Raw genomic sequence first — 17787 nt, 5'->3', positions numbered from 1 at the left:
TTTTCACAGTATTTGCATTTCCTGCCTCACCTGACAGGCAAGCTGAGATAAAAGAGACTGTGTCTATCCCTCACCATCGTGAGGTACTACGCTCCTGGGGCATCTGTCACAGCTCACCAAGAGGAGTTGCGCCAGCTTACCGCAGTCAGTTGCTCACTGTTTGACCTTTGCAATGAAGCCTGAGCCTACAGCATTCAAGCCAGCCAAGGAAGGAAGGTACGAGAGCGAAAATAGCTTTCCTGCCCTCACCAAGAACACACACCTTGAGCAAATAAAATGCCAGACTTACAAGGCCCTATCGCCACCGGAGCATCACTTTTAGTGACGCCCCGGTGGCACTATGCACTGCGCGGTATTTACAAGATGGCGTTCAGCCACTTTTTGTGGCTTAACACCACCTTGTAAATACGGCCCCTTAGCACGCAGCACGTTCCCTGGAAGGGGCGTGCAATGGGTGTTGTTGGGAGTGTGCCACAGCAACACCATAGCATTTTGATGCTGCTCCAGATTTAGGAGTTGGCGTAAATCTGCGTCAGCGCCAAAATCCAACGCCATCCCAGGGGTGTCGTTAGAGTGGCGCACTGAGGAGAAATGTTTTCATTTCTCCTTGTTTTTGCTCTTGCTATGTGTGATGCATTCTGCAGCACACATAGAAGTAAGAGCAAATCACCATTGAAGATTTTTTTTTTGGGCAGGAAGGTGTCCCTTCCTGCACAAAAACAATTTCCCCCTCAACGCAGTCATCCTTGTACCATGGTGCAAGAACGGCTGCGTTGGCGCTCAGCAGCTAATTTAGAGCTGGCGCAGGGGGAAGCACAGGGGTGCGCTGTATTCTACTAAATACGGCGCTTTCCTGCATTTTGAAAATGACGGCACGTGGGGCTTGCAAATTTGGCACAGCGTCGCGCTTAGTCATTTTCTTGTAAATCTGGGCCAAAATGTCTAAAGGATAGAGGCTTTTTATGTCATGTTCGATGAAGACCATGCAAATGACTCTAGTCGTACTGCAAAAGAGAGCACCATGTGCAGTTTCTTGCTTTGGGATGTAGTCTCCCACTCTCTGTCACCAATCCTCCGAGCAGGGTCGGAGCCGTTGCATTTCTGTGCCCAGGCTCGTTGGTCTAGGGGTATGATTCTCGCTTAGGGTGCGAGAGGTCCCGGGTTCAAATCCCGGACGAGCCCATTTTAGCGGAAAACAATCAAATCCTGCTCAAAATACACAACCCCTCAACATTTCTCATTTTACTCGAAGCATTGTTGCGCAAAACATATTTTTTGCCTCAGGCGAAAAATGGATTACAATGCCTTGGCTTCCTTCCTGCTTGCTCTCAGTGCGCCCTGTGTGATGATTTCACAGGCTCTCCTTCCTGGCATTTAGGCATCAGATATTTGTCTGTCTCTGCCCGCAGCTATGGGATTTTTCAGGACGTCTGAGTGTATGCATGCTGGCCGACACCGCTGCAATTTTCACACTTACCCCTCGCATTCCGAGCAACTGCTGATAAAGTATAGAGGAAATCGTGCAAACATATGAGGGGAACTGTGCTCCTTCAGTCAAATCAGCAAGCTTGTTTCTGTAGTGTAGTGGTTATCACGTTCGCCTCACACGCGAAAAGTCCCCGGTTTGAGACCGGGCAGAAACACTTGGCAGCAGCAGCTTTTGTGTTTGCTCCCTAAAACCTCAGTCTCTCTCAATGCACACTTAGATAGAAATGACCTTTAAAAACTTGTGACCTGTGTAAAACGTGCTTTACTATTGCAGGACGCTAAAAAGTTATCTGCATCCCTCGGTGGTCGTGCATGTGCATTGTTTCTTGTTCTGTTTTTTTTTTTTTTTCTTGGCCATGTTATATTGTGGGGCCTTTAAAGCTGTGACTTTGATAGGAACATTGCAAGCGGCAAAATCAACAAGTGCAGACTGAAGAGTCCGACCTGCACACTGTTTTGGCTGTCAGGATGGCCGAGTGGTCTAAGGCGCCAGACTCAAGAGAGCTTGATCTTCAGTGAAGCTGAGCCTTCTGGTCTCTTCATGGAGGCGTGGGTTCAAATCCCACTTCTGACAGGTGTATTTTCTTCCCTTAAATCTTGCTCTGCTTGCAGAGCCAGCTCCTCAGACCACTATCTTTGGAAGCTGCTGTGGCATGTGAGGAGAAATCCACCAACCCATCGGCTGGGCCCTCAATCAAAATTCTGTGTATTACTGGAAGGGGCGTCTCAGGCACACCTTCTGTTAGAGCTGCACTTTATGACAGTAACTACCATGCTGGTTTCTACTTAAGCAGTTGATTCTATCGTTTGAAGTGAGGCTCTCCTGCCACCTTTTGGGCAAAGAAGACTCTGCCCCTGCAACAACACAGGCAGACAAGCTCAAACTAGGTTTCTTGGTTAGGTGGGCGGAGCATATTGGCAATGGTGCCTCCTCGTGACTTGCAATTTACATGAAGAAGACAGAGAGGCAGCTGGGAGTAGGCAGTACCCATGAACCCCTGAACACTGTCTTGCGACTAGCACACAATTCTGAAATGAGGCGGGGGAAAGGAGGTGATTTCCCCATCAAGGGCCATTCCGGGAAATCAGCCACCCTGCGTCTCCCAGGTGAGTGTTTCAGGCCTATGAGCCACTAATATAAATCTCGCATGATCGAGCCTGATCGAGCGCTGACCGAGCAAGTGTGCTTGAATCCAAGAGGCATGCTCCTCTGGCTCAAGAGCTAGCAGGCCCTTCAGTGCTTCTGGTTGGGAAATCTAAGGTGCAAGGGTCCATGACTAGCAGCGGGTTACAACTACCAGAAAGGGTCTGCTTTTCACATCAGTCCCCTAGTTCAGCTCACTGGCACAGGGCATTTTGACTACCTCTTGCCTTGCTAGAGACAAACAAAAAATCCTTGACAGAAAACATCAATTGCTATGGCACGCTTAGAGAGAGAGAGCCTCCAAATGGCCCTGCTTTTCTGAAAGACGCTTCAGAAGATGTTTCAAATGACTATGCAGCGGCAGTCTAGTTGGTATAGGGGTATGATTCTCGCTTCGGGTGTGAGAGGACCTCGGTTCAAATCCCAGACAAACCCCTACCTTTATAGGTTCAGTCTGTGTTTTAAACAGGAGTATTTCTGCTTTTCACTCTTGTAAGATGTCATGTTGCAATGCAATACATGCTTTATACTGGCGTCGAGACGGTTCAGCATCATGAAGGTATGCGAGATTTCTTTGCAACTGCTTTTCTGTGCTGGAGCAGCAGTGCTCGTAGGAACATTAAATGCACAGTGCTTCTCCATGGTAATTTCGGGTCCAGTTCTGAAATCACCTCTTGGAATGAAAGTGATCCCAGTTCCTTTCTTCCAAGGGAAGAGATTGTGTTCCGGAAGGCTCAGCTTTGAGCGTCATGAACATTGGCCCTCATCCTTGCATCCCAGTCCAATGCATAGCCACATAAAGCAAGCAGGTGTGTCTGTTTCCATAGTGTGGTGGTTCCAGTACAATGCATAGCCACATGAAGCAAGCCGGCAAGTGTGTCTGCTTGTGTAGTGTAGTGGTTATCATGCGCACCTCACATGCGAAAGGTCCCTGGTTCGAGTCGCTGGGCTTTTTCACAGTATTTGCATTTCCTGCCTCACCTGACAGGCAAGCTGAGATAAAAGAGACTGTGTCTATCCCTCACCATCGTGAGGTACTACGCTCCTGGGGCATCTGTCACAGCTCACCAAGAGGAGTTGCGCCAGCTTACGGCAGTCAGTTGCTCACTGTTTGACCTTTGCAATGAAGCCTGAGCCTACAGCATTCAAGCCAGCCAAGGAAGGAAGGTACGAGAGCGAAAATAGCTTTCCTGCCCTCACCAAGAACACACACCTTGAGCAAATAAAGTGCCAGACTTACAAGGCCCTATCGCCACCGGAGCATCACTTTTAGTGACGCCCCGGTGGCACTATGCACTGCGCGGTATTTACAAGATGGCGTTCAGCCACATTTTGTGGCTTAACACCACCTTGTAAATACGGCCCCTTAGCACGCAGCGCGTTCCCTGGAAGGGGCGTGCAATGGGTGTTGTTGGGAGTGTGCCACAGCAACACCATAGCATTTTGATGCTGCTCCAGATTTAGGAGTTGGCGTAAATCTGCGTCAGCGCCAAAATCCAACGCCATCCCAGGGGTGTCGTTAGAGTGGCGCACTGAGGAGAAATGTTTTCATTTCTCTTTGTTTTTGCTCTTGCTATGTGTGATGCATTCTGCAGCACACATAGAAGTAAGAGCAAATCACCATTGAAGATTTTTTTTTTGGGCAGGAAGGTGTCCCTTCCTGCACAAAAACAATTTCCCCCTCAACGCAGTCATCCTTGTACCATGGTGCAAGAACGGCTGCGTTGGCGCTCAGCAGCTAATTTAGAGCTGGCGCAGGGGGAAGCACAGGGGTGCGCTGTATTCTACTAAATACGGCGCTTTCCTGCATTTTGAAAATGACGGCACGTGGGGCTTGCAAATTTGGCACAGCGTCGCGCTTAGTCATTTTCTTGTAAATCTGGGCCAAAATGTCTAAAGGATAGAGGCTTTTTATGTCATGTTCGATGAAGACCATGCAAATGACTCTAGTCGTACTGCAAAAGAGAGCACCATGTGCAGTTTCTTGCTTTGGGATGTAGTCTCCCACTCTCTGTCACCAATCCTCCGAGCAGGGTCGGAGCCGTTGCATTTCTGTGCCCAGGCTCGTTGGTCTAGGGGTATGATTCTCGCTTAGGGTGCGAGAGGTCCCGGGTTCAAATCCCGGACGAGCCCATTTTAGCGGAAAACAATCAAATCCTGCTCAAAATACACAACCCCTCAACATTTCTCATTTTACTCGAAGCATTGTTGCGCAAAACATATTTTTTGCCTAAGGCGAAAAATGGATTACAATGCCTTGGCTTCCTTCCTGCTTGCTCTCAGTGCGCCCTGTGTGATGATTTCACAGGCTCTCCTTCCTGGCATTTAGGCATCAGATATTTGTCTGTCTCTGCCCGTAGCTATGGGATTTTTCAGGACGTCTGAGTGTATGCATGCTGGCCGACACCGCTGCAATTTTCACACTTACCCCTCGCATTCCGAGCAACTGCTGATAAAGTATAGAGGAAATCGTGCAAACATATGAGGGGAACTGTGCTCCTTCAGTCAAATCAGCAAGCTTGTTTCTGTAGTGTAGTGGTTATCACGTTCGCCTCACACGCGAAAAGTCCCCGGTTTGAGACCGGGCAGAAACACTTGGCAGCAGCAGCTTTTGTGTTTGCTCCCTAAAACCTCAGTCTCTCTCAATGCACACTTAGACAGAAATGACCTTTAAAAACTTGTGACCTGTGTAAAACGTGCTTTACTATTGCAGGACGCTAAAAAGTTATCTGCATCCCTCGGTGGTCGTGCATGTGCATTGTTTCTTGTTCTGTTTTTTTTTTTTTTCTTGGCCATGTTATATTGTGGGGCCTTTAAAGCTGTGACTTTGATAGGAACATTGCAAGCGGCAAAATCAACAAGTGCAGACTGAAGAGTCCGACCTGCACACTGTTTTGGCTGTCAGGATGGCCGAGTGGTCTAAGGCGCCAGACTCAAGAGAGCTTGATCTTCAGTGAAGCTGAGCCTTCTGGTCTCTTCATGGAGGCGTGGGTTCAAATCCCACTTCTGACAGGTGTATTTTCTTCCCTTAAATCTTGCTCTGCTTGCAGAGCCAGCTCCTCAGACCACTATCTTTGGAAGCTGCTGTGGCATGTGAGGAGAAATCCACCAACCCATCGGCTGGGCCCTCAATCAAAATTCTGTGTATTACTGGAAGGGGCGTCTCAGGCACACCTTCTGTTAGAGCTGCACTTTATGACAGTAACTACCATGCTGGTTTCTACTTAAGCAGTTGATTCTATCGTTTGAAGTGAGGCTCTCCTGCCACCTTTTGGGCAAAGAAGACTCTGCCCCTGCAACAACACAGGCAGACAAGCTCAAACTAGGTTTCTTGGTTAGGTGGGCGGAGCATATTGGCAATGGTGCCTCCTCGTGACTTGCAATTTACATGAAGAAGACAGAGAGGCAGCTGGGAGTAGGCAGTACCCATGAACCCCTGAACACTGTCTTGCGACTAGCACACAATTCTGAAATGAGGCGGGGGAAAGGAGGTGATTTCCCCATCAAGGGCCATTCCGGGAAATCAGCCACCCTGCGTCTCCCAGGTGAGTGTTTCAGGCCTATGAGCCACTAATATAAATCTCGCATGATCGAGCCTGATCGAGCGCTGACCGAGCAAGTGTGCTTGAATCCAAGAGGCATGCTCCTCTGGCTCAAGAGCTAGCAGGCCCTTCAGTGCTTCTGGTTGGGAAATCTAAGGTGCAAGGGTCCATGACTAGCAGCGGGTTACAACTACCAGAAAGGGTCTGCTTTTCACATCAGTCCCCTAGTTCAGCTCACTGGCACAGGGCATTTTGACTACCTCTTGCCTTGCTAGAGACAAACAAAAAATCCTTGACAGAAAACATCAATTGCTATGGCACGCTTAGAGAGAGAGAGCCTCCAAATGGCCCTGCTTTTCTGAAAGACGCTTCAGAAGATGTTTCAAATGACTATGCAGCGGCAGTCTAGTTGGTATAGGGGTATGATTCTCGCTTCGGGTGTGAGAGGACCTCGGTTCAAATCCCAGACAAACCCCTACCTTTATAGGTTCAGTCTGTGTTTTAAACAGGAGTATTTCTGCTTTTCACTCTTGTAAGATGTCATGTTGCAATGCAATACATGCTTTATACTGGCGTCGAGACGGTTCAGCATCATGAAGGTATGCGAGATTTCTTTGCAACTGCTTTTCTGTGCTGGAGCAGCAGTGCTCGTAGGAACATTAAATGCACATTGCTTCTCCATGGTAATTTCGGGTCCAGTTCTGAAATCACCTCTTGGAATGAAAGTGATCCCAGTTCCTTTCTTCCAAGGGAAGAGATTGTGTTCCGGAAGGCTCAGCTTTGAGCGTCATGAACATTGGCCCTCATCCTTGCATCCCAGTCCAATGCATAGCCACATAAAGCAAGCAGGTGTGTCTGTTTCCATAGTGTGGTGGTTCCAGTACAATGCATAGCCACATGAAGCAAGCCGGCAAGTGTGTCTGCTTGTGTAGTGTAGTGGTTATCATGCGCACCTCACATGCGAAAGGTCCCTGGTTCGAGTCGCTGGGCTTTTTCACAGTATTTGCATTTCCTGCCTCACCTGACAGGCAAGCTGAGATAAAAGAGACTGTGTCTATCCCTCACCATCGTGAGGTACTACGCTCCTGGGGCATCTGTCACAGCTCACCAAGAGGAGTTGCGCCAGCTTACGGCAGTCAGTTGCTCACTGTTTGACCTTTGCAATGAAGCCTGAGCCTACAGCATTCAAGCCAGCCAAGGAAGGAAGGTACGAGAGCGAAAATAGCTTTCCTGCCCTCACCAAGAACACACACCTTGAGCAAATAAAGTGCCAGACTTACAAGGCCCTATCGCCACCGGAGCATCACTTTTAGTGACGCCCCGGTGGCACTATGCACTGCGCGGTATTTACAAGATGGCGTTCAGCCACATTTTGTGGCTTAACACCACCTTGTAAATACGGCCCCTTAGCACGCAGCGCGTTCCCTGGAAGGGGCGTGCAATGGGTGTTGTTGGGAGTGTGCCACAGCAACACCATAGCATTTTGATGCTGCTCCAGATTTAGGAGTTGGCGTAAATCTGCGTCAGCGAAAAAATCCAACGCCATCCCAGGGGTGTCGTTAGAGTGGCGCACTGAGGAGAAATGTTTTCATTTCTCCTTGTTTTTGCTCTTGCTATGTGTGATGCATTCTGCAGCACACATAGAAGTAAGAGCAAATCACCATTGAAGATTTTTTTTTTGGGCAGGAAGGTGTCCCTTCCTGCACAAAAACAATTTCCCCCTCAACGCAGTCATCCTTGTACCATGGTGCAAGAACGGCTGCGTTGGCGCTCAGCAGCTAATTTAGAGCTGGCGCAGGGGGAAGCACAGGGGTGCGCTGTATTCTACTAAATACGGCGCTTTCCTGCATTTTGAAAATGACGGCACATGGGGGTTGCAAATTTGGCACAGCGTCGCGCTTAGTCATTTTCTTGTAAATCTGGGCCAAAATGTCTAAAGGATAGAGGCTTTTTATGTCATGTTCGATGAAGACTATGCAAATGACTCTAGTCGTACTGCAAAAGAGAGCACCATGTGCAGTTTCTTGCTTTGGGATGTAGTCTCCCACTCTCTGTCACCAATCCTCCGAGCAGGGTCGGAGCCGTTGCATTTCTGTGCCCAGGCTCGTTGGTCTAGGGGTATGATTCTCGCTTAGGGTGCGAGAGGTCCCGGGTTCAAATCCCGGACGAGCCCATTTTAGCGGAAAACAATCAAATCCTGCTCAAAATACACAACCCCTCAACATTTCTCATTTTACTCGAAGCATTGTTGCGCAAAACATATTTTTTGCCTAAGGCGAAAAATGGATTACAATGCCTTGGCTTCCTTCCTGCTTGCTCTCAGTGCGCCCTGTGTGATGATTTCACAGGCTCTCCTTCCTGGCATTTAGGCATCAGATATTTGTCTGTCTCTGCCCGTAGCTATGGGATTTTTCAGGACGTCTGAGTGTATGCATGCTGGCCTACACCGCTGCAATTTTCACACTTACCCCTCGCATTCCGAGCAACTGCTGATAAAGTATAGAGGAAATCGTGCAAACATATGAGGGGAACTGTGCTCCTTCAGTCAAATCAGCAAGCTTGTTTCTGTAGTGTAGTGGTTATCACGTTCGCCTCACACGCGAAAAGTCCCTGGTTTGAGACCGGGCTGAAACACTTGGCAGCAGCAGCTTTTGTGTTTGCTCCCTAAAACCTCAGTCTCTCTCAATGCACACTTAGACAGAAATGACCTTTAAAAACTTGTGACCTGTGTAAAACGTGCTTTACTATTGCAGGACGCTAAAAAGTTATCTGCATCCCTCGGTGGTCGTGCATGTGCATTGTTTCTTGTTCTGTTTTTTTTTTTTTTTCTTGGCCATGTTATATTGTGGGGCCTTTAAAGCTGTGACTTTGATAGGAACATTGCAAGCGGCAAAATCAACAAGTGCAGACTGAAGAGTCCGACCTGCACACTGTTTTGGCTGTCAGGATGGCCGAGTGGTCTAAGGCGCCAGACTCAAGAGAGCTTGATCTTCAGTGAAGCTGAGCCTTCTGGTCTCTTCATGGAGGCGTGGGTTCAAATCCCACTTCTGACAGGTGTATTTTCTTCCCTTAAATCTTGCTCTGCTTGCAGAGCCAGCTCCTCAGACCACTATCTTAGGAAGCTGCTGTGGCATGTGAGGAGAAATCCACCAACCCATCGGCTGGGCCCTCAATCAAAATTCTGTGTATTACTGGAAGGGGCGTCTCAGGCACACCTTCTGTTAGAGCTGCACTTTATGACAGTAACTACCATGCTGGTTTCTACTTAAGCAGTTGATTCTATCGTTTGAAGTGAGGCTCTCCTGCCACCTTTTGGGCAAAGAAGACTCTGCCCCTGCAACAACACAGGCAGACAAGCTCAAACTAGGTTTCTTGGTTAGGTGGGCGGAGCATATTGGCAATGGTGCCTCCTCGTGACTTGCAATTTACATGAAGAAGACAGAGAGGCAGCTGGGAGTAGGCAGTACCCATGAACCCCTGAACACTGTCTTGCGACTAGCACACAATTCTGAAATGAGGCGGGGGAAAGGAGGTGATTTCCCCATCAAGGGCCATTCCGGGAAATCAGCCACCCTGCGTCTCCCAGGTGAGTGTTTCAGGCCTATGAGCCACTAATATAAATCTCTCCTGATCGAGCCTGATCGAGCGCTGACCGAGCAAGTGTGCTTGAATCCAAGAGGCATGCTCCTCTGGCTCAAGAGCTAGCAGGCCCTTCAGTGCTTCTGGTTGGGAAATCTAAGGTGCAAGGGTCCATGACTAGCAGCGGGTTACAACTACCAGAAAGGGTCTGCTTTTCACATCAGTCCCCTAGTTCAGCTCACTGGCACAGGGCATTTTGACTACCTCTTGCCTTGCTAGAGACAAACAAAAAATCCTTGACAGAAAACATCAATTGCTATGGCACGCTTAGAGAGAGAGAGCCTCCAAATGGCCCTGCTTTTCTGAAAGACGCTTCAGAAGATGTTTCAAATGACTATGCAGCGGCAGTCTAGTTGGTATAGGGGTATGATTCTCGCTTCGGGTGTGAGAGGACCTCGGTTCAAATCCCAGACAAACCCCTACCTTTATAGGTTCAGTCTGTGTTTTAAACAGGAGTATTTCTGCTTTTCACTCTTGTAAGATGTCATGTTGCAATGCAATACATGCTTTATACTGGCGTCGAGACGGTTCAGCATCATGAAGGTATGCGAGATTTCTTTGCAACTGCTTTTCTGTGCTGGAGCAGCAGTGCTCGTAGGAACATTAAATGCACAGTGCTTCTCCATGGTAATTTCGGGTCCAGTTCTGAAATCACCTCTTGGAATGAAAGTGATCCCAGTTCCTTTCTTCCAAGGGAAGAGATTGTGTTCCGGAAGGCTCAGCTTTGAGCGTCATGAACATTGGCCCTCATCCTTGCATCCCAGTCCAATGCATAGCCACATAAAGCAAGCAGGTGTGTCTGTTTCCATAGTGTGGTGGTTCCAGTACAATGCATAGCCACATGAAGCAAGCCGGCAAGTGTGTCTGCTTGTGTAGTGTAGTGGTTATCATGCGCACCTCACATGCGAAAGGTCCCTGGTTCGAGTCGCTGGGCTTTTTCACAGTATTTGCATTTCCTGCCTCACCTGACAGGCAAGCTGAGATAAAAGAGACTGTGTCTATCCCTCACCATCGTGAGGTACTACGCTCCTGGGGCATCTGTCACAGCTCACCAAGAGGAGTTGCGCCAGCTTACGGCAGTCAGTTGCTCACTGTTTGACCTTTGCAATGAAGCCTGAGCCTACAGCATTCAAGCCAGCCAAGGAAGGAAGGTACGAGAGCGAAAATAGCTTTCCTGCCCTCACCAAGAACACACACCTTGAGCAAATAAAATGCCAGACTTACAAGGCCCTATCGCCACCGGAGCATCACTTTTAGTGACGCCCCGGTGGCACTATGCACTGCGCGGTATTTACAAGATGGCGTTCAGCCACTTTTTGTGGCTTAACACCACCTTGTAAATACGGCCCCTTAGCACGCAGCACGTTCCCTGGAAGGGGCGTGCAATGGGTGTTGTTGGGAGTGTGCCACAGCAACACCATAGCATTTTGATGCTGCTCCAGATTTAGGAGTTGGCGTAAATCTGCGTCAGCGCCAAAATCCAACGCCATCCCAGGGGTGTCGTTAGAGTGGCGCACTGAGGAGAAATGTTTTCATTTCTCCTTGTTTTTGCTCTTGCTATGTGTGATGCATTCTGCAGCACACATAGAAGTAAGAGCAAATCACCATTGAAGATTTTTTTTTTGGGCAGGAAGGTGTCCCTTCCTGCACAAAAACAATTTCCCCCTCAACGCAGTCATCCTTGTACCATGGTGCAAGAACGGCTGCGTTGGCGCTCAGCAGCTAATTTAGAGCTGGCGCAGGGGGAAGCACAGGGGTGCGCTGTATTCTACTAAATACGGCGCTTTCCTGCATTTTGAAAATGACGGCACGTGGGGCTTGCAAATTTGGCACAGCGTCGCGCTTAGTCATTTTCTTGTAAATCTGGGCCAAAATGTCTAAAGGATAGAGGCTTTTTATGTCATGTTCGATGAAGACCATGCAAATGACTCTAGTCGTACTGCAAAAGAGAGCACCATGTGCAGTTTCTTGCTTTGGGATGTAGTCTCCCACTCTCTGTCACCAATCCTCCGAGCAGGGTCGGAGCCGTTGCATTTCTGTGCCCAGGCTCGTTGGTCTAGGGGTATGATTCTCGCTTAGGGTGCGAGAGGTCCCGGGTTCAAATCCCGGACGAGCCCATTTTAGCGGAAAACAATCAAATCCTGCTCAAAATACACAACCCCTCAACATTTCTCATTTTACTCGAAGCATTGTTGCGCAAAACATATTTTTTGCCTCAGGCGAAAAATGGATTACAATGCCTTGGCTTCCTTCCTGCTTGCTCTCAGTGCGCCCTGTGTGATGATTTCACAGGCTCTCCTTCCTGGCATTTAGGCATCAGATATTTGTCTGTCTCTGCCCGCAGCTATGGGATTTTTCAGGACGTCTGAGTGTATGCATGCTGGCCGACACCGCTGCAATTTTCACACTTACCCCTCGCATTCCGAGCAACTGCTGATAAAGTATAGAGGAAATCGTGCAAACATATGAGGGGAACTGTGCTCCTTCAGTCAAATCAGCAAGCTTGTTTCTGTAGTGTAGTGGTTATCACGTTCGCCTCACACGCGAAAAGTCCCCGGTTTGAGACCGGGCAGAAACACTTGGCAGCAGCAGCTTTTGTGTTTGCTCCCTAAAACCTCAGTCTCTCTCAATGCACACTTAGACAGAAATGACCTTTAAAAACTTGTGACCTGTGTAAAACGTGCTTTACTATTGCAGGACGCTAAAAAGTTATCTGCATCCCTCGGTGGTAGTGCATGTGCATTGTTTCTTGTTCTGTTTTTTTTTTTTTTTCTTGGCCATGTTATATTGTGGGGCCTTTAAAGCTGTGACTTTGATAGGAACATTGCAAGCGGCAAAATCAACAAGTGCAGACTGAAGAGTCCGACCTGCACACTGTTTTGGCTGTCAGGATGGCCGAGTGGTCTAAGGCGCCAGACTCAAGAGAGCTTGATCTTCAGTGAAGCTGAGCCTTCTGGTCTCTTCATGGAGGCGTGGGTTCAAATCCCACTTCTGACAGGTGTATTTTCTTCCCTTAAATCTTGCTCTGCTTGCAGAGCCAGCTCCTCAGACCACTATCTTTGGAAGCTGCTGTGGCATGTGAGGAGAAATCCACCAACCCATCGGCTGGGCCCTCAATCAAAATTCTGTGTATTACTGGAAGGGGCGTCTCAGGCACACCTTCTGTTAGAGCTGCACTTTATGACAGTAACTACCATGCTGGTTTCTACTTAAGCAGTTGATTCTATCGTTTGAAGTGAGGCTCTCCTGCCACCTTTTGGGCAAAGAAGACTCTGCCCCTGCAACAACACAGGCAGACAAGCTCAAACTAGGTTTCTTGGTTAGGTGGGCGGAGCATATTGGCAATGGTGCCTCCTCGTGACTTGCAATTTACATGAAGAAGACAGAGAGGCAGCTGGGAGTAGGCAGTACCCATGAACCCCTGAACACTGTCTTGCGACTAGCACACAATTCTGAAATGAGGCGGGGGAAAGGAGGTGATTTCCCCATCAAGGGCCATTCCGGGAAATCAGCCACCCTGCGTCTCCCAGGTGAGTGTTTCAGGCCTATGAGCCACTAATATGAATCTCGCCTGATCAAGCCTGATCGAGCCTGATCGAGCCTGATCGAGCCTGATCGAGCGCTGACCGAGCAAGTGTGCTTGAATCCAAGAGGCATGCTCCTCTGGCTCAAGAGCTAGCAGGCCCTTCAGTGCTTCTGGTTGGGAAATCTAAGGTGCAAGGGTCCATGACTAGCAGCGGGTTACAACTACCAGAAAGGGTCTGCTTTTCACATCAGTCCCCTAGTTCAGCTCACTGGCACAGGGCATTTTGACTACCTCTTGCCTTGCTAGAGACAAACAAAAAATCCTTGACAGAAAACATTAATTGCTATGGCACGCTTAGAGAGAGAGAGAGCCTCCAAATGGCCCTGCTTTTCTGAAAGACGCTTCAGAAGATGTTTCAAATGACTATGCAGCGGCAGTCTAGTTGGTATAAGGGTATGATTCTCGCTTCGGGTGTGAGAGGACCTCGGTTCAAATCCCAGACAAACCCCTACCTTTATAGGTTCAGTCTGTGTTTTAAACAGGAGTATTTCTGCTTTTCACTCTTGTAAGATGTCATGTTGCAATGCAATACATGCTTTATACTGGCGTCGAGACGGTCCAGCATCATGAAGGTATGCGAGATTTCTTTGCAACTGCTTTTCTGTGCTGGAGCAGCAGTGCTCGTAGGAACATTAAATGCACAGTGCTTCTCCATGGTAATTTCGGGTCCAGTTCTGAAATCACCTCTTGGAATGAAAGTGATCCCAGTTCCTTTCTTCCAAGGGAAGAGATTGTGTTCCGGAAGGCTCAGCTTTGAGCGTCATGAACATTGGCCCTCATCCTTGCATCCCAGTCCAATGCATAGCCACATAAAGCAAGCAGGTGTGTCTGTTTCCATAGTGTGGTGGTTCCAGTACAATGCATAGCCACATGAAGCAAGCCGGCAAGTGTGTCTGCTTGTGTAGTGTAGTGGTTATCATGCGCACCTCACATGCGAAAGGTCCCTGGTTCGAGTCGCTGGGCTTTTTCACAGTATTTGCATTTCCTGCCTCACCTGACAGGCAAGCTGAGATAAAAGAGACTGTGTCTATCCCTCACCATCGTGAGGTACTACGCTCCTGGGGCATCTGTCACAGCTCACCAAGAGGAGTTGCGCCAGCTTACGGCAGTCAGTTGCTCACTGTTTGACCTTTGCAATGAAGCCTGAGCCTACAGCATTCAAGCCAGCCAAGGAAGGAAGGTACGAGAGCGAAAATAGCTTTCCTGCCCTCACCAAGAACACACACCTTGAGCAAATAAAGTGCCAGACTTACAAGGCCCTATCGCCACCGGAGCATCACTTTTAGTGACGCCCCGGTGGCACTATGCACTGCGCGGTATTTACAAGATGGCGTTCAGCCACATTTTGTGGCTTAACACCACCTTGTAAATACGGCCCCTTAGCACGCAGCGCGTTCCCTGGAAGGGGCGTGCAATGGGTGTTGTTGGGAGTGTGCCACAGCAACACCATAGCATTTTGATGCTGCTCCAGATTTAGGAGTTGGCGTAAATCTGCGTCAGCGCCAAAATCCAACGCCATCCCAGGGGTGTCGTTAGAGTGGCGCACTGAGGAGAAATGTTTTCATTTCTCCTTGTTTTTGCTCTTGCTATGTGTGATGCATTCTGCAGCACACATAGAAGTAAGAGCAAATCACCATTGAAGATTTTTTTTTGGGGCAGGAAGGTGTCCCTTCCTGCACAAAAACAATTTCCCCCTCAACGCAGTCATCCTTGTACCATGGTGCAAGAACGGCTGCGTTGGCGCTCAGCAGCTAATTTAGAGCTGGCGCAGGGGGAAGCACAGGGGTGCGCTGTATTCTACTAAATACGGCGCTTTCCTGCATTTTGAAAATGACGGCACGTGGGGCTTGCAAATTTGGCACAGCGTCGCGCTTAGTCATTTTCTTGTAAATCTGGGCCAAAATGTCTAAAGGATAGAGGCTTTTTATGTCATGTTCGATGAAGACCATGCAAATGACTCTAGTCGTACTGCAAAAGAGAGCACCATGTGCAGTTTCTTGCTTTGGGATGTAGTCTCCCACTCTCTGTCACCAATCCTCCGAGCAGGGTCGGAGCCGTTGCATTTCTGTGCCCAGGCTCGTTGGTCTAGGGGTATGATTCTCGCTTAGGGTGCGAGAGGTCCCGGGTTCAAATCCCGGACGAGCCCATTTTAGCGGAAAACAATCAAATCCTGCTCAAAATACACAACCCCTCAACATTTCTCATTTTACTCAAAGCATTGTTGCGCAAAACATATTTTTTGCCTAAGGCGAAAAATGGATTATAATGCCTTGGCTTCCTTCCTGCTTGCTCTCAGTGCGCCCTGTGTGATGATTTCACAGGCTCTCCTTCCTGGCATTTAGGCATCAGATATTTGTCTGTCTCTGCCCGTAGCTATGGGATTTTTCAGGACGTCTGAGTGTATGCATGCTGGCCGACACCGCTGCAATTTTCACACTTACCCCTCGCATTCCGAGCAACTGCTGATAAAGTATAGAGGAAATCGTGCAAACATATGAGGGGAACTGTGCTCCTTCAGTCAAATCAGCAAGCTTGTTTCTGTAGTGTAGTGGTTATCACGTTCGCCTCACACGCGAAAAGTCCCCGGTTTGAGACCGGGCAGAAACACTTGGCAGCAGCAGCTTTTGTGTTTGCTCCCTAAAACCTCAGTCTCTCTCAATGCACACTTAGACAGAAATGACCTTTAAAAACTTGTGACCTGTGTAAAACGTGCTTTACTATTGCAGGACGCTAAAAAGTTATCTGCATCCCTCGGTGGTCGTGCATGTGCATTGTTTCTTGTTCTGTTTTTTTTTTTTTTTCTTGGCCATGTTATATTGTGGGGCCTTTAAAGCTGTGACTTTGATAGGAACATTGCAAGCGGCAAAATCAACAAGTGCAGACTGAAGAGTCCGACCTGCACACTGTTTTGGCTGTCAGGATGGCCGAGTGGTCTAAGGCGCCAGACTCAAGAGAGCTTGATCTTCAGTGAAGCTGAGCCTTCTGGTCTCTTCATGGAGGCGTGGGTTCAAATCCCACTTCTGACAGGTGTATTTTCTTCCCTTAAATCTTGCTCTGCTTGCAGAGCCAGCTCCTCAGACCACTATCTTTGGAAGCTGCTGTGGCATGTGAGGAGAAATCCACCAACCCATCGGCTGGGCCCTCAATCAAAATTCTGTGTATTACTGGAAGGGGCGTCTCAGGCACACCTTCTGTTAGAGCTGCACTTTATGACAGTAACTACCATGCTGGTTTCTACTTAAGCAGTTGATTCTATCGTTTGAAGTGAGGCTCTCCTGCCACCTTTTGGGCAAAGAAGACTCTGCCCCTGCAACAACACAGGCAGACAAGCTCAAACTAGGTTTCTTGGTTAGGTGGGCGGAGCATATTGGCAATGGTGCCTCCTCGTGACTTGCAATTTACATGAAGAAGACAGAGAGGCAGCTGGGAGTAGGCAGTACCCATGAACCCCTGAACACTGTCTTGCGACTAGCACACAATTCTGAAATGAGGCGGGGGAAAGGAGGTGATTTCCCCATCAAGGGCCATTCCGGGAAATCAGCCACCCTGCGTCTCCCAGGTGAGTGTTTCAGGCCTATGAGCCACTAATATAAATCTCGCCTGATCGAGCCTGATTGAGCGCTGACCGAGCAAGTGTGCTTGAATCCAAGAGGCATGCTCCTCTGGCTCAAGAGCTAGCAGGCCCTTCAGTGCTTCTGGTTGGGAAATCTATGGTGCAAGGGTCCATGACTAGCAGCGGGTTACAACTACCAGAAAGGGTCTGCTTTTCACATCAGTCCCCTAGTTCAGCTCACTGGCACAGGGCATTTTGACTACCTCTTGCCTTGCTAGAGACAAACAAAAAATCCTTGACAGAAAACATTAATTGCTATGGCACGCTTAGAGAGAGAGAGAGCCTCCAAATGGCCCTGCTTTTCTGAAAGACGCTTCAGAAGATGTTTCAAATGACTATGCAGCGGCAGTCTAGTTGGTATAGGGGTATGATTCTCGCTTCGGGTGTGAGAGGACCTCGGTTCAAATCCCAGACAAACCCCTACCTTTATAGGTTCAGTCTGTGTTTTAAACAGGAGTATTTCTGCTTTTCACTCTTGTAAGATGTCATGTTGCAATGCAATACATGCTTTATACTGGCGTCGAGACGGTCCAGCATCATGAAGGTATGCGAGATTTCTTTGCAACTGCTTTTCTGTGCTGGAGCAGCAGTGCTCGTAGGAACATTAAATGCACAGTGCTTCTCCATGGTAATTTCGGGTCCAGTTCTGAAATCACCTCTTGGAATGAAAGTGATCCCAGTTCCTTTCTTCCAAGGGAAGAGATTGTGTTCCGGAAGGCTCAGCTTTGAGCGTCATGAACATTGGCCCTCATCCTTGCATCCCAGTCCAATGCAT

General features: G+C 48.6%; 10 non-coding genes across 10 annotated transcripts; all 10 read left to right on the top strand.

Moving 5' to 3' along the window:
- The first annotated feature begins 1110 nt into the window (after positions 1-1110).
- On the top strand, positions 1111-1182 carry TRNAP-AGG (transfer RNA proline (anticodon AGG)). Its single transcript has one exon. It is a non-coding gene; the product is annotated as a tRNA-Pro (tRNA).
- A 768-nt stretch (positions 1183-1950) lies between these two features.
- On the top strand, positions 1951-2062 carry TRNAL-CAA (transfer RNA leucine (anticodon CAA)). The gene is made up of 2 exons: positions 1951-1988; positions 2017-2062. It is a non-coding gene; the product is annotated as a tRNA-Leu (tRNA).
- Positions 2063-4693: 2631 nt separating this feature from the next.
- Positions 4694-4765, top strand: TRNAP-AGG (transfer RNA proline (anticodon AGG)). Its single transcript has one exon. It is a non-coding gene; the product is annotated as a tRNA-Pro (tRNA).
- Positions 4766-5532: 767 nt separating this feature from the next.
- TRNAL-CAA (transfer RNA leucine (anticodon CAA)) lies at positions 5533-5644 on the top strand. Its single transcript has 2 exons — positions 5533-5570; positions 5599-5644. It is a non-coding gene; the product is annotated as a tRNA-Leu (tRNA).
- A 2631-nt stretch (positions 5645-8275) lies between these two features.
- TRNAP-AGG (transfer RNA proline (anticodon AGG)) lies at positions 8276-8347 on the top strand. The gene has a single exon. It is a non-coding gene; the product is annotated as a tRNA-Pro (tRNA).
- Positions 8348-9115: 768 nt separating this feature from the next.
- TRNAL-CAA (transfer RNA leucine (anticodon CAA)) lies at positions 9116-9227 on the top strand. The gene is made up of 2 exons: positions 9116-9153; positions 9182-9227. It is a non-coding gene; the product is annotated as a tRNA-Leu (tRNA).
- A 2631-nt stretch (positions 9228-11858) lies between these two features.
- TRNAP-AGG (transfer RNA proline (anticodon AGG)) lies at positions 11859-11930 on the top strand. The gene has a single exon. It is a non-coding gene; the product is annotated as a tRNA-Pro (tRNA).
- A 768-nt stretch (positions 11931-12698) lies between these two features.
- TRNAL-CAA (transfer RNA leucine (anticodon CAA)) lies at positions 12699-12810 on the top strand. The gene is made up of 2 exons: positions 12699-12736; positions 12765-12810. It is a non-coding gene; the product is annotated as a tRNA-Leu (tRNA).
- A 2663-nt stretch (positions 12811-15473) lies between these two features.
- On the top strand, positions 15474-15545 carry TRNAP-AGG (transfer RNA proline (anticodon AGG)). Its single transcript has one exon. It is a non-coding gene; the product is annotated as a tRNA-Pro (tRNA).
- A 768-nt stretch (positions 15546-16313) lies between these two features.
- On the top strand, positions 16314-16425 carry TRNAL-CAA (transfer RNA leucine (anticodon CAA)). The gene is made up of 2 exons: positions 16314-16351; positions 16380-16425. It is a non-coding gene; the product is annotated as a tRNA-Leu (tRNA).
- Positions 16426-17787: the final 1362 nt, after the last annotated feature.

Source organism: Pleurodeles waltl, unplaced genomic scaffold, assembly GCF_031143425.1.
Source record: "Pleurodeles waltl isolate 20211129_DDA unplaced genomic scaffold, aPleWal1.hap1.20221129 scaffold_72, whole genome shotgun sequence".
Classification (NCBI taxonomy): Eukaryota; Metazoa; Chordata; class Amphibia; order Caudata; family Salamandridae; genus Pleurodeles; species Pleurodeles waltl.
Note: the sequence above shows the minus strand (reverse complement) of the source record. Positions and strands in the feature narration are given on the sequence as shown.